The sequence below is a fragment of the Tupaia chinensis genome, unplaced genomic scaffold, assembly GCF_000334495.1.
Source record: "Tupaia chinensis unplaced genomic scaffold, TupChi_1.0 Scaffold000644_1, whole genome shotgun sequence".
NCBI classification, from domain to species: Eukaryota; Metazoa; Chordata; class Mammalia; order Scandentia; family Tupaiidae; genus Tupaia; species Tupaia belangeri.
This window is the reverse complement of record NW_006160165.1, coordinates 2763288-2776137: the sequence shown is the minus strand read 5'-3', so window position 1 is coordinate 2776137 and position 12850 is coordinate 2763288.

Here is a 12850-nt window from a genome sequence, read left to right as displayed (position 1 = left end):
CCTAGACAGGATTTCTACCAAGATTTCTTTCTAAACAAGATAATTTCTATACAGTGTTTTAGGAAAGAGAAGAAAATCAACTACACGGCATTTGACAAATTTGGCAACCATTTTTTGATTAAAAATAAAATATAGGATTAGCAGAAGGTGTAATGGCTACTTTGCTGGTCTTCCATAGACTTGACTGTGGTTCAAGTGCCAGACCTGGTGGCTTAGAACTCACATCGGGCACATACATGTGCATGCCCAAAACCCAAAGAGGAGAATGCAGGAGAAAGAATTGTGGCATGGCCATCTCCTCTGGGGGTGGGAGAAGATTTCTCATTTTCTGTTTCTCTGTCTCTCTCTGTCTCTCCAGCAAGCACACACACCCTAAAGCAAAAGCCTCTCAAATAAATAAATAAAATACAACAGGATAATAGTAGACTACTGCTTTAACATGATATGCTATTGAATTAAATGTGTTTAAATCCATAAAAAAGTGTATTTAAAAACAGTAAAAAAAAAATACAATCCTTTGTGCCTCTGAGCATGTTCCTAGTTTTGTCATTACTAACAATATAGGTGAAATGGATATTACTTTTTAAATAGTTTTTCAAATTGTGGAAAAACATCTAAAGGAAAATTTCTTAAAAACAGAACCTCTGTGTCAAAGAGTTAAGTCGACTGGTTATTTCAGTAGATATTGTCAACGGGCCCTCCATAAATTTGGGTGCCTGATGTATATGCCCACCAAGAATAGCAAAGTGTTTTTCTGCAGGTGAGTCCATAGAGTGTAACATCAGACATTGGATTTTTCACTTTGAATGTTGAAAAATGGTATTTCATGGTGGTTTAATTTGCATTTTTTAAAAAAATAGATTTATTTATTTATTGTATTACACTTGTTATTATTGGTATTTAATTTTACCAGAGAGAAAGAGAAAGGGAAAGTGAGAAAGCAAACCACTAGGTCCAGGACTTGAACCAAGGTCGACCATGTGGAAATCCAGCACCTCTCACCACCATGTCACCTACCGGCCCCTTATTTGCATTTTTTACATTACATGAAAGATTTGAGTTTTTCTATATTAAAGAATCCTGTGCATTCCCTTTTCCGTGAACTCTTTCTAGGTTTATATCTCTTGCCCATATTTCTGATGGCATTTTTTGTATTGATTTTTGAGCACTTTTTATATGTTAAATATATTAAGCCTGTTGTGCCTGTTCAAGACACTAAAATTTTTCTTCATAGAATAATGTACATTTACTTTTAAATGTGTCCCTTTCTTTTGTTGTTGATGTTATTTGCTGTTGTAAATAGGACTCATCTTCAATTCCATCTTTAACAGTTCCTGTCTGTATATGAATAGTATTGATTTCTGTACAGTACTGTTTTACCTAGATCATTTTATGATTTCTTTTATGATCATAATTGTTTTTATGCAATTTTCCAGGGAAAAAAATCCATGTCTGTGAATAGTAATTTGAGTCATTTTTGTACAATTCTATATTTTAATTTATTCCTTTTCACCAGATTGCATCCATAGTGACCAAAACAATGTAATAATACAAATTAAGCCTCTTTCTGATGCATTCAGTGTTTCTCAAATAAATTAATACTGTTGGTTTTATTTTTGTTGTATTAGAACCCTCTTAAGAGATCAGCAGATGGTGTAATGGTCATGTCACTGGACTCCAACGTAGATGACTACAGTCCAAGTCCCACACCTGGCGCTTGAAACTCATGCTGGGCGTGTGTGCGTGCATGCCCAAAACCCTGAGAGGAGAATAGTAGAAAAGGGATTGCGGTGTGGCCACTCCCCCCTTCTAAGGGAGGGGGATGATTTCTAGCTTTCTGTTTCTCTGTCTCTGTCTCTCTGGTGTGCACATGCGCCCTATAGCAAAAATTTCTCTCTAAAAAAATAAAATAAAAAATCATATTAAACTACTTCCATTCTATCATTATGCATTTTTACCAAGAACAGATTTTGAATTTTAAGCTATTTTATCACTAATGGAGATCTTTCATTTCTCAATTTAGATCTATGAATATGATCAATTGTATTAATACAACTAATAATTGTAAAAGATAAATCTTCCATATGTAGATTCATCCAAATCTCAACAAGTTTTATTATTCTTTTATGGTGTTGCTGGATTCCATGTGCTAATTAGCTTGGGTTTTTGCTTGCTATTTATAAAGAAATGGCCTTTTTTAAAGCCATTTTTTGCCATGGGATGTGTACACTCATCAGAGAGAGTCACAGAGAAAGTGAGAAAATGAGAAAGCACCCGTCATGGGGCAAGCTCATTCTACAATCCCTTCTCTGCCATTTCTCCCTGTTCCAGGACTTGGGGCACACACGCACACATGCCTGGTGTGTTTCTCAAGCCATTAGATCCAGGACTTGAACCACGCAGCCAGCTGTGTGAGATCCAGCCACATTCACCACACCACAGGCTGGCCCAGGAATTGGTCTTTAAAGGTCTTTTTAGAGCAGTCTCTTTCATTTTTGTTGTTTTAATTGTTATTTATCTTCAGATAAATTAGCAGCTTTTATTCTTATATAATCAAAATAATGCAATTGCCATTAAGATAATACGGTTTCCAGGAACCAGCAGTTAGCGTAATGGCTATGTCACTGGACTCCCACGTAATCGACTGTGGTTCGCGTCCCGGACCCGGTGGTTTAAAACTCATGCCGGGCATGTGTGCGTGCGTGCCCAAGATCCCGAGAGGAGAATGGAGGAGAAGGGATTGCGGCGTGACCATCCCCCCTGGGGGGTGATTTCTCACTTTCTGTCTCTATGTCTCTGTCTGTCTGGTGAGCGCACGCGCCCTACAGTGAAAATCTCTCCAAAAGAAAAAAAAAAGAAAGAAACCATTTATAACTCTGTTTCTTCTATGGAAATTTCACTGTTGGAACTTTCTAGCTTATCTGGAGTCATTTTTAGCAAATTATGTTATCATGGAAACACTCCACATTTTATGATTTTTAAATATGTTGCTCTTAAGTATATTGAATATGCTCCATCAACGTAGGTTTTTTATGACTTTTTTCAGACTCCAATACAAGGTGGGAAAAAATGATGATTCTGGACTTAGTCTTATTCCTGGCCATTGGCAGTGTTAATGTCTCACCATTAAGAAGGATGTTAGTTGTAGGATTTTTAAAACTTTTATTAGAGGCAAACATCAGACACAAGTCTATCCAGCTTCAAAGTACACCCCTTTCCCCACACTGGTTGATTCTTCCACTCTCTGGAGCACAATTGGCTATTCTCTAAAGAGTGGATCTATTTAGGTTTGTCTCCACGGCCTGGAAATTAAGGGAGCTGGATCCCATTTGACCAACTGGATCCCATATGACCTTCGTAATTTGAAAAGCCCGACAGGTGTGTGTGTGTGTGTGCATGTCCAAAATCTCAACAGGATGGAGAAATGGAGGAGAAGGGATTGGAGGGGATGCTTTGTCTCTCTCTGTCTCTGTCTCATTGACTAGTGCATGTGCCCTCTGGCAATTCAGAGAAATAGAAAGGGACCAACAGATGGTGAAATGGTTATATCACTAGACTCCCACGTAGTCAACCACAGTTTGAGTCTCAGACCCAGAAGCTTAAAACTCACTCTAGGTGTATTTGTGTTTGTGCTCGAAATCTCAGGAGGAGAATGAAGGAGAAGGGATTGAGGCCTGGCCACACCTGCCACTTCCCTCGGGGATGATTTCTTGCTTTCTGTCTCTGGTGAGGACACGTGCCCTATAGGAAAAACCTCTCTCTAAAATAATAAATAAAAAGAATAAATCTATTTGGATACAACTATTTCTAGAAATTGGCTATGCTTCTATAAGACATAGACTGCTTCACTTGAAAGGAACTGAAAATAGATTGTGATTTCAATGTTATTAATATTAACGGCAGTTTAAAATGTACAATGTTCAGAGCACTGCGCAGATCTTTTAAACCATGCTTCATAAAAATCCTTTGTTTACACTCAGCCTGTCCATCTCTAGGCTTACATGTAAGGAAAGTTAATATTTCCCCCATGTTGCATAGTCACAGAATTCAATCTGAAACTTTCAAGGAATAAGTCACGCTATATTCGAGATTGGCTGCAAAATTTGTAAGACTGAGTGCAAAATGAAAATCTAGGGAGTAAGAGGATCCTTTTTCATATATGATTAGAACCTGAAGGGTGAAAACAGCAGAGCATAACACTACACGTGGGACTCAGTGCAGCGGTCTGTGTGGCTGCCCAGGTTACACATCCTCACCGTCAGTGCTGACTGCCCTCCATAGCTCTTCCATGAAACTGCAGGGCTTGGGGAGCTGGAAAGGAACTTAGAGACTCTATCCTGATCTCGGATAAACCTGAAAGGAAAGAATTCTCTTGGGGGTCATACTTTTTTTTTTTTTTTTTTTTTGGAGAGATTTTCACTGTAGGGCGCGTGCGCTCGCCAGACAGACAGAGAGAGACATAGAGACAGAAAGCGAGAAATCACCCCCCAGGGGGGATGGTCACGCCGCAATCCCTTCTCCTCCATTCTCCTCTCGGGATCTTGGGCACGCACGCACACGCGCCCGGCGTGAGTTTTAAGCCACCGGGTCCGGGACACGAACCACGGTCGACTATGTGGGAGTCCAGCGACATAGCCATTATGCTAACTGCTGGTTCCCTCTTGGGGGTCATACTTTTAAAGAAGTTTTTCTTGCTTTGGCACATTAGGAGGGATGGGAGCATAGTAGACACTTGTCCCAGCCTTCGAAACTTAGGATTGTAAGTTTCACACTGCCATATTTAAGTCTGTTTCTTCCAGCTGTGTCTTCAGTCTGTTTCTTGTGCACGGCTGCTTGACCTGCTGGCACATTTGGGTAGGATGGTTTAGCAGTCCCTGGGCAGATGCTGCGGTAACTTGGGAGCACTCACATTCTCCTCCCCATCTGAGTTGGTACCATCTTGATAACTAGATTGTTTTCCCCCTTGGACACTAGCTCAGTTTGGGCACTAGCTATCATTTAAGAAATTGCTATGTAGCTGCACTTAAGAAATAGAAAAATAATGCCAATTTTGTCCTCTTTGAACTATTTCCAGGCACATCGATAGTTAAAGCCAGTTAATGCAAAAAGGCAGGTGTGAAAGTTTTAAGGCAAGCTTAATAACATCACTTAGCTCATGAGCTACAGAATAGAAACTATAAAATGGCAAAATTATGTTGTTTATTTCAGCAAAAATGGCTGGCCCAGACGTGCTTTTCATGAGGAATTTGGTGGTTTGTTACTAGGAGGCTTTTTTTTTTCTTTTATTGCTAGGTTCTGCTTTTTATCTGTTATGCAGAACTATTACATAAAATGTCCACCATGCTATGCCTGAGGACTGTCAAGACTGATGTCACTGAAGAGTGTTTGTTTTCTATCCCTTTACTTAACAACACTAAGCCTCATTTTTCCTTTAAAAGTGGTGTTAGGACATTTTGTCCTTGATGAGTAATTGTCATTTGGGCTCTAAAATCAGTTAAAATTACTGAACATATGCAACTACCTCTGAGGAATAACTAGCAATTATACTCCTATTGAAAAAAATGGAGAAATTATGGTATGAACCCATTAAGTCCTCTTTCCAAATTCAAAATCAAGGACCAGTGTTCTACAGTACCATGTAGAGTTTCTTTTCATCTGCTATAGGAATTATCTAAGGTATTTTTTTAAAAATTGCACCAGTTTAGTTTTTGAGTTTACTTTTGCAGCTACATTGTCTAAACTTTTTTGTATACATAGGGATCACAAAATACTGTGATAAAATTATCTTTATCCATGGTTACAGAATTCAACTAGCATTAAATGCTAGAAAGGCTTTTTTTTCTCCCCAAAATGAAGATATCCTTTTCATTTCAGGCTTGCATGAAATTATTGTAATCACATGTTTCTCATGTATCTATAGATTATTGAACTGGAAAACATTAAAGCCTAATTAGAACAACCTCCTCTTTTTACAATTATAGAAACTAAAGAACTAAAAGTGAGATAACTTCCTCAAGAGTGTGAAATTACACCTGGCAAAGGATGAGATTTCTGGCTTTAAGTTAAGACCTCTGAGAAAAATCCCTGCCAGAAGGTGCTGAAGTCAGAGAACCTCTACTGGGTGTTTACCAGTCACGCCGACGGGCTAGTTGCCCCAAATTAGATCTATGTTATTACTTGGAGATGAGAGAGGAGACCTGGAAGGCATATTGGAGGGACTAGATGTTGCCCTGAGGGAGCAATAGCAGTCCTATAATACTGTGTCCAAATCAGCGGCAAGGCGACAATGATATGAGGTTGCTACCACAGCTTCTGGGAGGTTATGCTGCTCACGGAGGGAGGGATAGAACCAAGGAAGGAAAGTAAGGAGCCCTATCATCCCATTTGTGAAGGAAATGGGAGAAATCAGAGGCTAAGGAACCTACTCAAGGGCTCATTACTAGTGTGTGGTGAGTTAGGACTGGAATCCAGAATCTGTCCAGAGACATTAAGCCCTTGACCCTGTCTCAAAAACCACTGTAGGGAATATGGCCCAAAACAGAATCTGAAACTGGGGAATACCCTGGCCTTGGCTGACTGCGAATGTGTAGAGGTGAGGAAAAGAACTACAGTGGATGCAGAAGTGATGCTGCAGTTGCAGCTTTGGCAGCTCTTGCTTTAGGACTGTTTTCCACATCAGTGTATATTGCTCAAAAGGTAAGAAAAGAGAAATACAGTTTTTTTTTTTTTTTTAATTTGAAGGTATACATATATGACATTAATTCACTTGGATATTACAATAACTTGTGGTTTTCCCCTCTGTATTATTTTTCTCCTCTCCTCCATATACGTAGTCTGGGCCCTTTGTTCCATTGTCTCAGTTATGCTACAAGAGTCACACGTGCTTACTAGCGATAGACAAACCAAAATGAAACTAAGATTCCACTCACAATAGCATCAAAAAGAATACTACTGGGTAACTTTAAAAAAAAGCAATGAGTCTTGGGACCAGCTGCTGGCATAATGGCCATGTCACTGGACTCCCATGTAGTCAACCATGGCTCAAGTCCCGGACCTGCTGGCTTAAAGTCACACCTTTCTTTTCCATTTCTGTTTCCATGAAACAACTTTTTCTAGCCCTTCACTTTCAGTCTATATATATCTATGTTAATGAGGTGTTTATTTTTTTGTAAACAAAATATAGAATTTAATCCATGTTAGTCTATATTATTATGGAAATCTGTGGATTTATCCCTGTCACTTAGTTACTCCCTATTTTCCCCTAGTTGTTTTGTGTTTTCTTGCTTCTATTTACCTCCTTTTAGTTTTTTAGGTGTAATGTTTTTGTAAGTGTCTCTTGAAGAGCTGGTTTACTTTTGGTGAATTCTTTGTTTTTGTTTATCTGAGAGTGATTTAATTTCTCCTCTCCATTTGACAGATAATCTCGTAAAGTTTAGTATTCTTGGTTGATTTTTTTTTTTGAGAATTTTAAATACATGTTCCCATTCTTTATTTACCTGTAGTTCCAGTGAAGAGATCTGATGTTAGTCTAATGGGGTAACTTTTGTAAGTAACTTGGCATTTCTCTTTGTCTTTGATTTTTACCGTTTGGCTCTGATGTGCCTTGGAGAGGATCTTCTTACGCTAAATCTACTTGGTGTTCTTTGTATTTCCTGAATTTGGATTTCTATGTGCCTCTCTAAACTTTCAAAGTTTTTGGTTATTATATCATGAATGAGCTTTTCTAAATCTTTACTCATCTCTTTACATTCCGGAATACCCATTATGCAACTATTCATGTGTTTATCAGTGCCTAAGATTTCCCGTATGTTGTCTTCATTTTTAATGTTTATTTTTCCAGTCTTCTCTGTTGCTTGGACTAAATCAGAAGTTTTGTGTCAGAGAGCCTTTCTTCCTCAACACAATAACAACCATATATAACAGACCCATTGCTAACATCATACGGGAGGGGGGAAAGTTAAAAGCTTTCCCACTAAAATCCGGAACAAGATAAGGCTTCCCACTTTCTTCACTGCTTTTCAACATAGTGCTGGAAGTTCTTGCCAATGCAGTTAGACAACAGAGCAAAATAAAAGACATTCAGATAGGAAAAGAAGAAGCTAAACTGTCCTTATTTTCAGATGATGTGACTACATACATAAAAAAACCAAAGAAATCCACATAAAAACTCCTGGAAGTAATAACAAATTCAGTTAAGTTGCAGGATACAAAATCAATATATAAAAATTGGTAGCATTTTTATACTTCAACAATGAATAGCCGATACAGAATTGAATAAAGTAACCCCATCTGCAATAGCCACAAAACAAATAAGATACCTAGGAAAAAAATCTACCCCAAGAGGTGAAAGGCCTATAAGTAAAATTATTAAAAAGTGAAAAATTAAATTAAGTATGATACAAAAAAGTGAAAATATATTCTATGTTTTTGGATTGGAAGAATCAATAAAATCAAAATGTCAGTTTTACTTGAATTAATTTACATATACAATGCAATTCTGATATAATTGCTGAGGCATTCTTTACAAAAATAGAAAAGATAATTAAAAATATTTAGAGAGATTTTTGCTATAGGACATGTGCACTCATTGGAGATACAGAGAGAGACAGACAGAAAGTGAGAAATCACCCCCCAAGGGGGAATGGCCACACAGCAATCTCTTCTCTATTCTCTTTTAAGGATTTTGGGCATGCACGCAAAAACACCCAGCATGAGTCTAAACCACAGAATCCGGGACTCGAACTGTGGTCAATTACATGGAAGTTCAGTAATGTAATCATTATGCCATCTGCTGGTTCCTAGAAAAGACAATTCTAACATTTGTCTGGAATCATGAAAGACCCTACATTACCCAGGCAATATTGTGAAAAAGGAATAGAATAGGAATCATCTTACTACCTGACTTCAAAATATATTACAAAGCAGTGAAAACCAAAACAGCATTTTATTGGAACAAAAATAGACACATAGACCAATTGTATAGAATAAAGAATCCAGAAATAAATCTCAAATCATACAGCCAACTGATTTTTCACACAGAGTACAAGACAATGTAGTGGAAATAGAGTCTTTTCAGCAAATGGTGCTGGAAGGACTGGATATCCACCTTCAGAAAAATGAACCTGGACCCACATCTCTTACTATTAGCAAGGACCAACTTGAAATGTATCAAAGAGTTCAATGTAAAGCCTCAAACTATGAAACTACCAGTGGAAAACATAAGGGAAATTCTTATAGACATTGGAGTAGACAAAGTTTCTTAAATAAGATCCCCAAAGCACAGATAATAATTCCCAAAATAGACAAGTTGGATTATATCACATTGGAAAGCTTCCTCACTGCAAAGGAAACAAAAATTGGAGTGAAAATGCAACCCTCAGAATGAGAGGAAATAATTACTCATTATTTCTCAGACAAGGGAATGATATATCAAGAACACAAGCAGCTTATCCATTAAAAAATGAATAATCCAATTAAGAAATGGGAAAATGAATTAGACAGACAACTCTCTAAAGAATACTTATTAAGGTCAAAAGGCACATAAAAAATGTTCAAGGTCTCTTGCTATAAGAGAAATGCAAATTAAAACCACAATGAGATACCATATAACCTCAGTTAGAATGGCTAGGATTAAAAATATAAAAAGCAACATGCACCGGTGAGGTTGTGTGAAAAGGAACCTTCTTATACTATTAGTAGGAATGTAAATTACAATAGCACAACCTCTGTAGAAAATAATATGGAGCCTCCTCGAAAACCTACAAATAGAACTACTATACTATCATATGATCCAGTAAACCCACTCTTTGGTGTTTACCCAAAGGATGGAAAAACACTCATTCAGAAAGACACATGTACATCCACATTTATTGCAGCATTATTCTCAATTGCTAAAACATAGAACCAACCTAAGTGTCTAAAAACCAATGACAGGGTTGAAAAACTGTGGCAAATATGTACTACAGAATAATACTCAGCAACAAGAAGCAATGAGACCTGATCATTTGATTCAAAGTGGATAAATATTGAAGATGTCATGTTGAATGAAATGAACCAGTCTTTGAAAGATGCATACTGTATATCCCCACTCAGTATGCACTGAATATCTGTACTCTATGACAGAAATTGAAAGCTATGAAGACATGGTAGCAAAGCGGATAAGTGTACATACTAGTAACTCTAAGGAAGGGGAGTGGATGAGAGGGTGGATGGTAGAGGATGGTTCTAAGGTGAAAGGTAGAAAACTTTGACAGAAAAAAATGTAACATTCTCTGTTAAAAACAAATACTGAATACATCACTATGGGAACTTTATGAAAAATATGAAAATAATCTAAATAAATACCTGAAAAAAAGAAGTGAAGATATCTATGTTAAAAATCACAAAACCAGGACCAGCAGTTGGCATAATGGTCATGTTGCTGGACTCCCATGTAGTCAACTGCGGTTCAAGTCCAAGACCTGGTAGCTTAAACTCAGGCGGGGCTTGTGTGCTTGTGTGCCCAAGATCCTGAGGAGAGAATAGAGGAGAAGGGATTGTGGTGTGGCCATCCCCTGTGGGAGGTGATTTCTCACTTTCTGTCTTTCTCTGTCTTTTTGGCAAGCACACGCTCCCTATAGCAAAAACTTCTAAAAAAAAAAAGAAAAATACCACAAAACCTTGCTGAAAGAAAATAAAGATATGGATTCCATGTCATTGAATGAAAGACTTGATGCTGTTAAAATGGCAATTCCCCAAAGCTGGTCTGTATTTTCAGCTCAATCCCTCAAAATTCCAGCAGGCTTTTTTCCCTCAGATATTAGTTTTTAAAAGCTTAAAAATGTATATGGAAATGTAGAAAACACATAGAAGAGTAAAATATATTTGGAAAAGACAAAAGAGGACTTTACTTACCAATTTCAATACTTAATATAAATCTTTAGTTATGAAGACAGTAAGAATAGACATATGGACAAATGAAACAGAATTGAGAGTCAAAAATAAATATCTATATTTGTAGTCTATTTGTTTTTGACCAAAGCACTGAAAATATTCACTAAAGAAAGGATAGTTTGTTCAACAGATGGTGCCAGGCCACTTGGATATCCATCAGATAAAAGATAAACTTAGTTCTCCACCTTGCACCACCCACAAACTCAAAATTGATAATTGAGTAAATGAACTAACTAAACCAGTTAAATTTGTAAAAGAAAACATAGGAGAACATTTTTGAGACCTGAAGTTGGGCAATAATTTCTTAGATATGACCCAAAAACACAGTATAAATGAAAACATGATAAATTGAACCTGACTAAATTCAAAACTTACATTTCAAAATGGCTATTAAGTAAATGAGAAAATAAACAACAGATTGGGAGAAAATATTTGCAAAATATTTATCCAATAAGGGATCTGTGGCCAGAATGTACAAAGAACATTTACAACCTGACAAGAAGATAATTAAACCAATCAAAAAATGAGCAAAATGTATGAATAAACATCTAGAAAAAGTTATATAGATTACTAACAAGAATATAAAATTATGTTCAAAATCATTAATCATTAACAAAATGCAAATTAAAGCCACAGTGAAATACCATTTCACACTTGTAAGAATGGTAATAATACTTGAGACAGACTGAAATAAATACTAGCAAGAATGTGGAGAGGTGATACTTTTATACACATGCTTTTGATAATGTAAGGTAGCTTAGCCACTACAAAAACCAGTTGAACAAGTTTTTAAAAAGTTAAACACAAACGTACAATATGATCCAGCTGTTCCATCACTTGGAATCTACTGAAGAGATATGAAAATACATGTCCATGAGTTAAGACTCACATGTGAGAATTTAGAGCAGTATTACTTATAATACCTTTAAAATGGAAATAACCCAAATATTTGTAAATAGGGAACAATACACACAATTCGTGTCTATAAAATAAAATACTATTCAGCAATATACAAAAAAAAAAATCTACTAACATATACCAGATTGTGGATGAACCTCAGAGACATTATTTTGATTAAAAAAAGGTCAAACACAAGAGAACACAGTTTATGATTTAATTTGTTATATGAAATTTCCAGGAGAGGTAAATTTATAGACACAGGAGACAGATTAGTGATTTTCTGGATCTGAGGGGGGCATTTACTCTAAATGGGCATAAGGAACCTTATTAGGTGGATAAAAATGTATTAAAATTGATTTTTTTTTTTTGGAGAGGTTTTTGCTATAGGGCGTGTGCACTCGCCAGACAGACAGAGAGAGACAGAGAGACAGAAAGTGAGAAATCACCCCCTAGGGGCGATAGCCATGCCACAATCCCTTCTCCTCTGTTCTCCTCTCGTGATCCTGGGCACGCACGCACATGCACCCGGCGTGAGTTTTAAGCCACTGGGTCCAGGACGCAAACCGTGGTCAACTACATGGGAGTCCAGCAACATAGCCATTACGCTAACTGCTGGTCCCCAAATTGATTTTTGATGATGGCTTCTCTTTTTTTTTATTATCATCATAATCTTCTTTATATTACATTGGATTACATTTAACTTTACACTGTATTACATTGCTTTTTCAAAAGGGAATGCCATGCATGTCAGTCAATACAGAGACATTAATCTCCCCGCTTCAACATTCAATATCTTTTCTATGTTTTCCCCAATCAGTATTATTATTATTCTAATTATTTTTTAAAACAGTCAATCGCTATTTCTCATTTTGCTTGTAAAAATACTTTGCCCATCGTGAAGTACTTCTCAGACCAATCCAGTTGAGAATACTATACATGTCATCATCAACAGTTAATAAGCCATATCTGTTTCTCACTAACATCCTGCCTCTCTATTATTCACTTGCTATCTTTCTCT